Below are 10559 nucleotides of genomic sequence, written 5' to 3' on the forward strand. Positions count from 1 at the left end.
TTTTAAAAAACTGAAGTATAGTTGATTTACAATGTTGTGTTAGTTTCAGGTATACAGCAAACTGATTGTTATACAACATATACATATATATGTGTGTGTGTGTGTATATATATATATATATATATATATATATATATACACTCTTTTTCAGATTCCTTTCCCTTATAGGTTATTACAAAATATTGAGTGTAGTCCCCTGTGCAATACAGTAGGTCCTTGTTGGTTATCTATTTTATATATAGTAGTGTGTATATGTTAATCCCAAACTCCTAATTTATCCCTCCCCCACTTCCCCTTTGATAACCATAACTTTGTTTTTTACGTCTGTGGGTCTATGTTTTGTAAATAAGTTCATACTTTAGTTTTATAATTCTGTAAGAGGTATAAGCATAATAGGTTTACCTGGTTTTATGTTTGAGCATATTTCAGAAAGGGTTTAATAAAAATACATTCTATTAATTATTAATTAATGTATTAATAGGAATTATAATAAAAATAATCACAGAGTCTTCCCGTGGGGAGGGGTCTGTGAGAAGTACTTTCTTCCTTTGTACGTATATACACATTACTCAAGTTTGAGAAACACTGGTGTGGTATATATATCATTGGATTTCAAAAATTTGACTTTAGGCACTAGTTTATTAATTGTTTTATATTGGGAAAGACATATTTCTGAACTTCTGTTTCTGTAAGTTAGTGTAATAATGTTTCACAAGGTAATTGTGGGGATAGATAAAGTGTGTGAAGGAGAAACTTTGTAAACTGTTAAGTGCTGTATGAGTAGTCCGTGTGCCGTTTACTATTGCTATAGTCCATGTATAAACCACACCACCACATTTTCAACAGGCAGGAAAGAGGCTTCAGGAGAGATGATGACGCACAGAGAGATCAAGGACCCTGGGTGAAGCTGGCTGGCATCATTACGATGTTGCTAAGAGTCACAGAAATCAAATAGGGGAAGATCATGCATCAGGAAAATGTTTCCTTCCTTTTATTTTGTACTTCCTAGAATATCAGGTGAACTTAGGGGCTCAGTGATTGAGTTGCAAGAAGTCAGTATCTAAATTCATAGAGGTCACCTTTCAGCCCAGGTTCTCCCCATCCCAAGCCCATGCCTGGGTAGCTTTGTGTTCCTCACACTGGTGGGAATGTCCATCCACGCTCACCTCCTCCAACCCAAAGCCTGCATGTTCTTGGGAGTCCCCAGACGAGACTGTTTATTCCTTGGACACTTCCTTGATGGACCTGCCCATGTCTCTTTTGGTTAGTTTATAAACTCCCACGGCACTGAGAATCTGAATGGTACAATCTAACTCTTGATGTATATGAATCTTTATTTATATATATCTCTAGTTGTTAGATTTGAAAGCTCACCAAGAGCTGAAATAACTTCCTCCATTTCTTGCATACACTGCTCAGTTTTGAGTGAAATGTAGATGCTTACTGAAGAGAGCAAATCTAATTCAGTTGGGTTGACGTCACCCGGGACAAACAAGATGTACATTTTCTCCATCACACCAGCAATTTCTGTGAGAATGATGAGGTTAGAGAGCCCTTATGGGTGGGGTCGCGTATGAGAAAGGGCCTATGGAGCAAACAGGAGTCCCTCAGGAGTGCCCACAGTCATCAGATGGGGACGTATTTTGAACCACGAACTTTCTTTGGATACAAAGATACAGGGATAGATGGGCATAGTGTCATATGGGATTGGTTATTTCCACAGTAGGCAGAGAGATAATGATTTGCACACGGAGAAAGGGGAAAAAAGGTGAACCAATTCAGATAACAGTAAATGAGCCATGTGCCATTTATGAGGTGTGGATAGGAGAAGGAAAATGCCCCAACTGGCCTTAAATTTCCCCAAAGTGATTTCAGTATCACCCATCCTGGAATTCTCACTTCTTGTAGCATGAGGATTGACATGTTTAGAATTTTCCTGGCCTTTTAGCTATAATTCTCAATTTGGATAACCTCAGACTAGGCCTAGGCCACAATGTATGAATGTGTAGAAACATTGCCACAATGTAAAGAAGACACAACAGGAAACCAAGAGAAGAGTTTTGTTTTTTTTTTTAATTATTCCTTCATATTCAAACTTCACAAACAGTGTGAACTTGTACAATACCTCGGAAAGTGAAACTTACAAAAAAAGTGCTGGTAACATTTAAAAAAAAACAACAAAAACCCCAAAAAAACAAACATCATTCTTAGCAACATCAATTACTCTTCCACACAAAACAGAAACCTTGTAAAATTTATTTTCGTATTTTTAAGGCGTAATACTTCCGTATAAAGTATATGCAAGAGATAAAACTTCACAGTATTCCAAAATGTCACAATAATAATAATAATAATATAGTATAATGAAGCGCTACAGTTAATTTTTCTTTTTTTGAATGTTTTTTTCCTGTTTAAATAACAAATACGAGTCACAGGTAAATATACGTGAGAAAAATACGAGGCTAATATTAAATGGCAGGTAAGGATACTGTCACTGTAAGAAAAAACTGGCAGGATGTGTGTATTTAGTCTATATTTTAAAGCACTTGATAGAAAAGGCGTATGCAAGGTTTTTCAAAACAAATTTTTTGTTTGTTTGTTTGATAACTGACAACAATTTAAGAGTATAATGAGAAAAAAAAAGGAACAAACTCCCTCTCAAAACTATTGACCTGCTCATCCCAAACCACGTGTATATATTGATGGTGGATGGGTGTGTGTTCATGTCTCCATGGGTTTGTACGGTACACAGACTGATACAAGCAGTGTCCCTTGCCCACCTGCAAAGGTTGGAGGTTACAGTCTCTGCAGTCATCGAGCTCAGATTCCTCATGGGAAATTATTCTTTCAATTTAAAGCTCTCTTTTTCCTTGCCTCTCCCTCTTTCCAAACTCTTCCCCAATACCCAGGTCTTCAGTCTGAAAAGACAATCTGGTTAGAAAAGTTGCCCTCCACTTAAAATTCACTGGGAAATAGAAACTGCGTAAACAGTGACACCCACACAGACACTGAAAATACCACTTGGACGAATGAATATGTTTGTGCATGTGTGGTGTGTGTGTGTGTGTGTGTGTGTGTGTGTGTGTACAGTAGCAATTGCAAAAAAGGGACCATATTCCTTTCCATACTAAGATACAATGTGATAAGAAACATTTCTGTGCAGGGAATAGGGCTTCTTCGAATCTTATCACAACACTGTGGCGGGAAGATCAGGAAACGGGTTCACCTTTCAGCAGTCACCACAGTAAACTTCATTGAGAACACGCATGCCCAGCTCTCTGGTCTGTGCGCATGTGTGTGTTAACAGCTAGCCATTCAGCCAACAGATAACAGAAAGACAGCAGATAGCAAAACACGTCAATAAGGTGCTCAAAGAAAAGGGTGGCACCCATTCCTTGAATGGATGGCCACATTAAGGTGCTTCAAAAAAGTTTTTTTTTTTTTCACTTTTATTTCAAACATTAAGAGAGTACTGATTTGCACATGGTAGATCTGAGTCAGGCCAAGGGTTTTGAGATTTCTGACATCTTCCACTGAAAAGGGCTTTCGCTGTAGTTGTTTTGTTCAGTTTGTTGTGGGTCACTTGAGTTTTAAAAAATTTAATAGCCAAAAACTGAAATCAAATCAACATGACTAAAAGAAACAGGTGAAATGGTATAGAACATTACTGCATTCCCATTGGATCAAGATGGTTTCGCCCATTTTTCCTCTTTCACTAATACTGTTCCTTTTTTTCTTTGTTACAATCCATTCCTTGTGAACATACAGAAATGACCAAAGTCACTGCAAGTGGCTGTTTTTATTTTTTGTGATCTGTTGCAAGAGTCCAACCTTGTTTCCTCTGCTGCTGTTTGTGTAGCATCTGGTTTTGTAATGAAAGCATCTGGATTTGTTATGTGCATGTGTGTATATATGCACATATACACACCTATACATGTATAATATATACACTATATATATATAGGGATATATATAGGAAGTGTGTATACATTTATACATAATATAGTGTATATCGTTTCAACTGGAGATAAACTGAACTGGGTTCAGACACTAGCACATGTTTATCTGTCCCCTGCCCCCTCTGTACATTTTAAACAGTCTGGAGCTTTTATTTATTTATTTTTAAAGTGCACTTTTAATGCAGAATAACTGTACTCCACTGATTCCTTGGAAAACATTTTTGATGAGAAAAAATCTGACGGTTCGCAGCTCCCAGCAAGAGAAGCCCGGGTCTGGTCGTGCCAGGGGCTGACGTGGCAGTGCCAGGCTTGTGCCTGAGTGATTACTGAGCGTTCTGGACTCTGGGCACCTCAGCAGCAGCAGCGCCTTATGAGAAGGCAGAGATAGAAGAGGAAGGAGGAAGGAAAGCTCAGATGAGGAAGGATGAGTTTGCGGTGTGTTCCGAGTCGGAAGCGTTAACTTCGTGTGGATTTGTGCAGTTCCTGCTTGGCTTCGGCTCAGAGATGCCATCTAGTCCCCTCCCCACCAACCGACACCAGCCGCCTCACTCCCTGCACGCTCCAGCATCGCCCAGGCGTCCCCGCTCCCGAGGCTGACTTCTGGGTCAGCTCCCCGTGGGGATGTGAGTGCCAGCGTCCAGTAGGAATAAGGCACCAGAGAAATCAAAATGTTACAAAAAGATGCAAAACCCCGTTTCAAAGAGCCTCTCCCATTGCTCCATTAAAATATTGCATGTGATACCATTCGTGTGTAAAGTGTGTCATATGCAGTCTCTGAAAGGAACTGGAGGCCCTTCAGCACCAGAGATCTTTAGGGATGCACCCTCTGTCAAAACACACCCACTCTCCCCACTCCCACGCCCACCCCATGCCACACGCAAAAGCACCAAAGTGGGAGAACAAGGCTGCGTGCCATTTCTCACCTCATTTTTGATAAAGATCAAAGAAGTGTACGAAATAAAATTTTCAGGAATTGCTCTAAAATTAAATGGGTTTTGGCTGTCATGTACCCGGTTACTTGATGCTCTAAATGTCCAGAGTATGATGAAGGGGTGGAAGTATTTGTGTTAATGTTTGGGGGAACGTGCTAAACAGAAATTACTTCCTAAACGACACCCAAGTCCTCTACTAACACTTCAACCTCCCCTATTTTTTAAACATTGTAAAAAAGGAAGAGGTTCATCTAACTATAAAAGGAAAAAAATGAAGGCACAAGATTTTATTCGGTCCCACAATCCTTAAGAAAAATGGTGTTGTGCAAGTGTGTGCATGTGTGTGTGTGTGTGTGTGTGTACGTGCACACACAAGTGAGATGGGAGACCAAGGGCCATTGGGGCAGTCGTCCAAGGGAAGCTGGAAACGGAGAACAAGAGAGAATTTCGAGACAGAGAGAAGAAAGGAGAGAGGAAGAAACTGAGGCCTCTCTTCAGCTTTCTGTCATAGACAGTCTCAAGATTTGGCTGCTTTAGGGTCCAGAACGGAATTCATTTGTCTTGGTCTAGAAAGTGCTCCCAGTTAAATATCTCCAGTTAATCATGTTACAGCTTTTGGTGTTTCCCTTTTCCCTTCCCTCCAGCCAAATGATTTTTTTCTTTTAAATCACAGTTTTAAAAATTATTTTTTCAATCTTGAAAAAATATGGAAAAGCTATTGAACAGCCTTAGGGCACTCTGCCTCTCCATCTTCACAGTGAGTAGATGGATGGATAATCCACACAGCCAGAGGTGAGGCAGGCAAGCTCCCTTGTGCTAGAGGGTCCCTTGCCCCACCTTCCCCAGGGCTGGGGGTGCCTTCACAGCACCCACAGCCGTTTCTTTCAATTGGATCCTTCCTCCCCCCACCCCATCCACGGAAGGTGGGCTGCCGAGAGAAGCAAAGCCAGTCTAGAGAGCGATGGTAACAAGGAGGTCTTAGAAGCCGAGGATGGAGGTGATGAGGGGGCATCTCTGCTCAAGCAGGTCAGCACTGCTCTCTCGGCAGCCTCCCCTCAGGATGGGAAGCGTGGCTGCCCGCTGAGAAGTTGAAGCCCCGCTCACATGGACTTCATGAGACCTCAACTCTCAGGCTCACCACCTTTATGCCTCTGTTGCATCAGAGCTGGCCCCCAGTCCTTAAGAAGGCAGTGATCCAAGACAGAGAGGCAGAGTCAACCGGCTGTGTCATACAAAAAAAACGGGCTACGGACAGTGGGATTTCAGAAAGAAATTTAACTTTGGTTTTCCAACTTTTTCAAACCGTAAAAATTAAAGCAGGTCTTCAGTGGCTTCGATCATCTGACAGCTGTTACATTTTTTCTCATTTGGCAAGGCTAAGGCAGGGGGTGGGGGGAAGAGAAAAGGGGTTTCCCATAATTGGTCGAAGACACAGGGTGGTAAAATGCTTCCACACTTAAACTCACAGTCCAGTGTTTTTGACATTTCATAAATAGCTTTTTTTTTCTCTAAAAAAAGAATAAAACAAGAACAATCCCTTTACTTACTCATCTGAAACAAAATAAACAGCAGTGGGTACAAACTTCTTCTTGTAACAATTACAAAAAACAACAATATAATCCCAACTTTTAACACGCATCTTGAATCAGTTATTTTTTTTTTTAACCTCAAAACTGCAGCATATCCTTAAGGGCAAACTTTTCGATTAGTTTTTTTCTTTTTTTTTTTTTAAATAATGTCTTCACCAAAAAAACAGTCTTGTACCAATAAAATGCATTCAAAAATAGAAAATATTACACAACAAAAATATGTATCCTTCCTTTCCAAAAAAGATTCTTCACAAAAAAATGTAGAAAAAATTCCAACAATTTTTTTCCTCTCCTAAACATTAACTTTCAGTCTAGGGCACGATTATTTATTGATTTAAATGTCTGCTTTTGCATAAAACATGGAAGATGCAAAACAATTACTGTATTAGGTTTGTGAAGTTATGTCCACTCCCACCCCAACTCTAAAACAAAACAAAACCAGAAAAACCCAGCAAACATTAAACAAAAGATACAGCTGGTTGACTAGAAAAAATCTCTTTCCTTCCACTGTGCCTTTGTATGGGTTACTGGCTCTGTTGGTATCTGGGAATGCTCAAGAAGGGAGATCAGTTTGGAGTCAAGAGGTACTTTAGCATTAGCTGATGTTCTGAGGAGTCATTTACAGTCTCCCATGTTGTGGGTTTATCTGCTGCAAATCCTCAGGGAGAAAAGAAACATGAGGATGAGCAGAGGACTAAACTGTGTCCACGTGTGTACTGTACAAATACCTCTATACAAGCCAGTTTCTCCATCATAGCACATTTTTCTTCCCCCTTACAGTGGAGCTCAAGCATCGGATCAACGGTAACGGAGAGCTCCAGTGGTATGCGGAAGGCTGGGGCTATTTCCTCTGTAGTCACCACGCCCACATTTAACCAGTTTGGGCACTAATTGGAACAATAACGAGATCTCAAATCTCAAAGCAATGTCCTGTTTTCCCCATCCTCATTGAACCCAGGTATCTTCTCCGTTTCAGTATTGCAGCTGAAACATATATTTTTCTTATTTGATGGTATTCCTCTTTTGAGTGGGATGTATTATGTATGTGTATCCAGTACAAACAGATTTTTTTTTTCCCCAAGTTTTTTTTCCCTGTTGCTTATTTGGTTGCTGGTTTTTTCTTTGTGGTTTTTGTTCTGTTTTGTTTCTGATTTTTTAAACAGTGAAATATGTCCAATTTTATTTCCAGTGCATTAAACAAATTTTAAATTAAAAGAAATAAAACTTTTCCCCCATCCTTCTAAAGGAAATGACCCACAAAAGTACAATATAATAAAATCAGGCATTGCCAAAAATAGCGTGATGTGCAACCTCAATTACATCAAAGAAAAACAAACAGACAAACAAGACTTATAAAACATAAGCATGAAGGAGCCAAGACTATAATCCCAACTATGGTATGATTGGCAAGCACTGGTTAAAAAATAGGTAAGGCTACTCTTAGATTTCTAACTCAACATAGTTAACCACTGCTCTTCTGTCTTTTCCTTCAACTCTTAATCTTTCACTCACTAGTTCTTTATATCTTTAAAATGAACAAAATTTTTTTATATTTTTGGTCTACAGTAGAATTACATATTAATAATATAATAAAAAGGTATTTCATTAACAGGTTGGTACTGCATCTATGTGGGGAAAATAGAAAAAAAGCACTCAAAGAGACATTGCAAATGGACTCTTTTCTTATAAAAATAACCACAAATACGATAGAAATTATAATCAGGGTAACAGATTCAACTGAAAACAGGTGGAAAAAGATATATTTTGGGTAATACAAACTCCTGACAAGCTATGCCCTAGAATTACAGCCTCCAAACCTTTCCTGTGATTTCCACCTTTCCATAGGATCACTCAAAATTCAAATGGAAATGGAAACAAAATGAAAATAAAGTGGACAGGTGGTTGAGCCAGCCAGAGCTTCCAAGTTATCTTAGTTGACTGGTCAAGACCAGCTGGACAGCATTTGAGAAACTGGGAGGCCACAGGGGAGCCACTGATGGTATTTGTTTTTAATATTGGAGGAGTTTCCAGCCCACTGATAAAGAGAGAAACCAAGGAACCAAATAATTCTGGTACCATATAATATATGAGATGAAATATAATTCCGATAGAGGGGATATGAGGGTGAGGTGGGAAAGAGAAGAGAGAGGAGAAATAGGCAAACTTTGGGCACCACCTCCCTTTGTTTTCTTCAGCACATTGGTTTCCTTCTTTCTGAGCATCCTTTAGGATTCGCTCTGGGCCCCAATGTCCTCTGAGCAAATATGTGTCAACACAGTTCTTGACATGACATCTATGCTTACTGGCTTTCCTAAGGGCTCAATGGCTCTGGAGGCTCCCTGCCCCCCCATCCCCCACCCCATGCCCTTGATGAAGCAGAGAAGGGGTGAGAAGTTGTAATGACAGAGGCCCTTTCCATTAACCATTCCTGCTTGATGGTTAATTCACACCGATGGTCCAGTGTGGGAAAAAAAATAAGAAGGAAAAGAATTGGTCAAAGTTGAGCTTGGTAATCAACAAGTGTGAAGTTTTCTTTCAGGAAAGAAAAAAAAAAAAAAAAGAAGATGAAGAAGACAAAGAAATGACATCAGTCAGGAAATACTGCTTTTGGTTTCTTTGAACTATCCTTGGTTTTTCTCTCATTCAGTTGCTCCAGTTTAAAGTTTAGAATCTAGTGCAAATATCATCACATCACAGCATTCCAGGAGCAATACACTATCCCTTCATCCTAGGTGAATACTATCCCTTCAGACCTCCTCAGAAGACTGGGGGCAATGATCCAGAAAAGCGTTAACTGAACAGATTATTAACCTAGTACTCGCTACAACAAGAAAGGCACTATCACAAGAGATCAGCCTCAGCATCTTCCTTGCCGTGGGCATGGATGTTTTAACCACTCCAGCAACTACAATGAAACCCAGACTGTGGCTTTTCCAGTACTTGAACTCACTGGCCAGTTATCTGACTCTCCCACTGGCCATTGCCGTTGGCTCCGGCCGTGCAGAGAGCACTGACCGGCTCTGTGTCCATGCTGCCCCACATTTCACCAGTGATCCTTGTTTGGTTCTAAATGATTTAGCTCACTCTCTTCCATGGAAGTTTCTTTCTCTCCATCAGTCTCCAGGTCATGACTCTATTATAAAGACAGTTTACAGTGTCAAGTACTAGCGCTTATCTATTTTTTCCTAGTTTTTTAAACCTCTAACCAAACCCTAAGTCATAAAGACAATTCAGTAGCTCCTTTAACAAGAAGTCTCCTGTAAATATCACTGTGAACAGAATGAAAACCAAAGTATCATCCCTTGACCACCAAAGCATATCCCTTGAGCCTGTTGTATTACTTTTGTCTGCAAGAGAGGAGGTGGGGCTCTGGAAAGGAAAATCTTTGGTGACAGAACCGGAGTGGGTATGCAAGTTTCAAGGAAGAAGTTATTTTCCAAAAGCCTCAAGAGAAGTATCCTAGGGCAGTTATTGTGAAGATATTTTAAAAGGTCAATTATTTCTTTCTGTAACTTTGGTTTGGTGCAGTCGGTATCTTCTCAGTGCTTACCCAATACACATCTCTAAGTACCTGTAAAGAGCTCTGAATTTAGAGTTTCTTATTTGAAAGGGAGATAATACTTTGAGTGCTTGAGGGACTGCTTACATTAGTTCTGAAAGCTCTAAATGGAGTTTTTCTGCCTAGCAAGGCTGACAGCTTCCTTACAAATTTTTTAACTTGGAAAAGTAAACTTGGATGGATGGTAAGGAGGAGAGAGAAAGAGATAGGTATCAATGTAATCTTAAGAAAGGCTGCAACCGAGAGTTTTCCAAATTGATGCCCCAACATGTGATAGTGATCAGAGAAATTCCACATTACCCATTGATATGGGTTGTGACCTTTTCTTACTGAACCAAAATCTTCAAAGCTGTCACCTTGGATTCTGGACGAGTCCTTCGGCATATTCACTCTCCTGTTATTATTCCCTACACGATCTATTGCTTTTCCTGTGGTGAAAGATTCTTTTATTAATACTCACTAAAGAGCTGTCAAATTCTAATTACTTCTAAGATTTAAAAAGGCAATAAAAATAAATCCA

Source organism: Delphinus delphis, chromosome 4 (genome assembly GCF_949987515.2).
Source record: "Delphinus delphis chromosome 4, mDelDel1.2, whole genome shotgun sequence".
Taxonomy (NCBI): domain Eukaryota; kingdom Metazoa; phylum Chordata; class Mammalia; order Artiodactyla; family Delphinidae; genus Delphinus; species Delphinus delphis.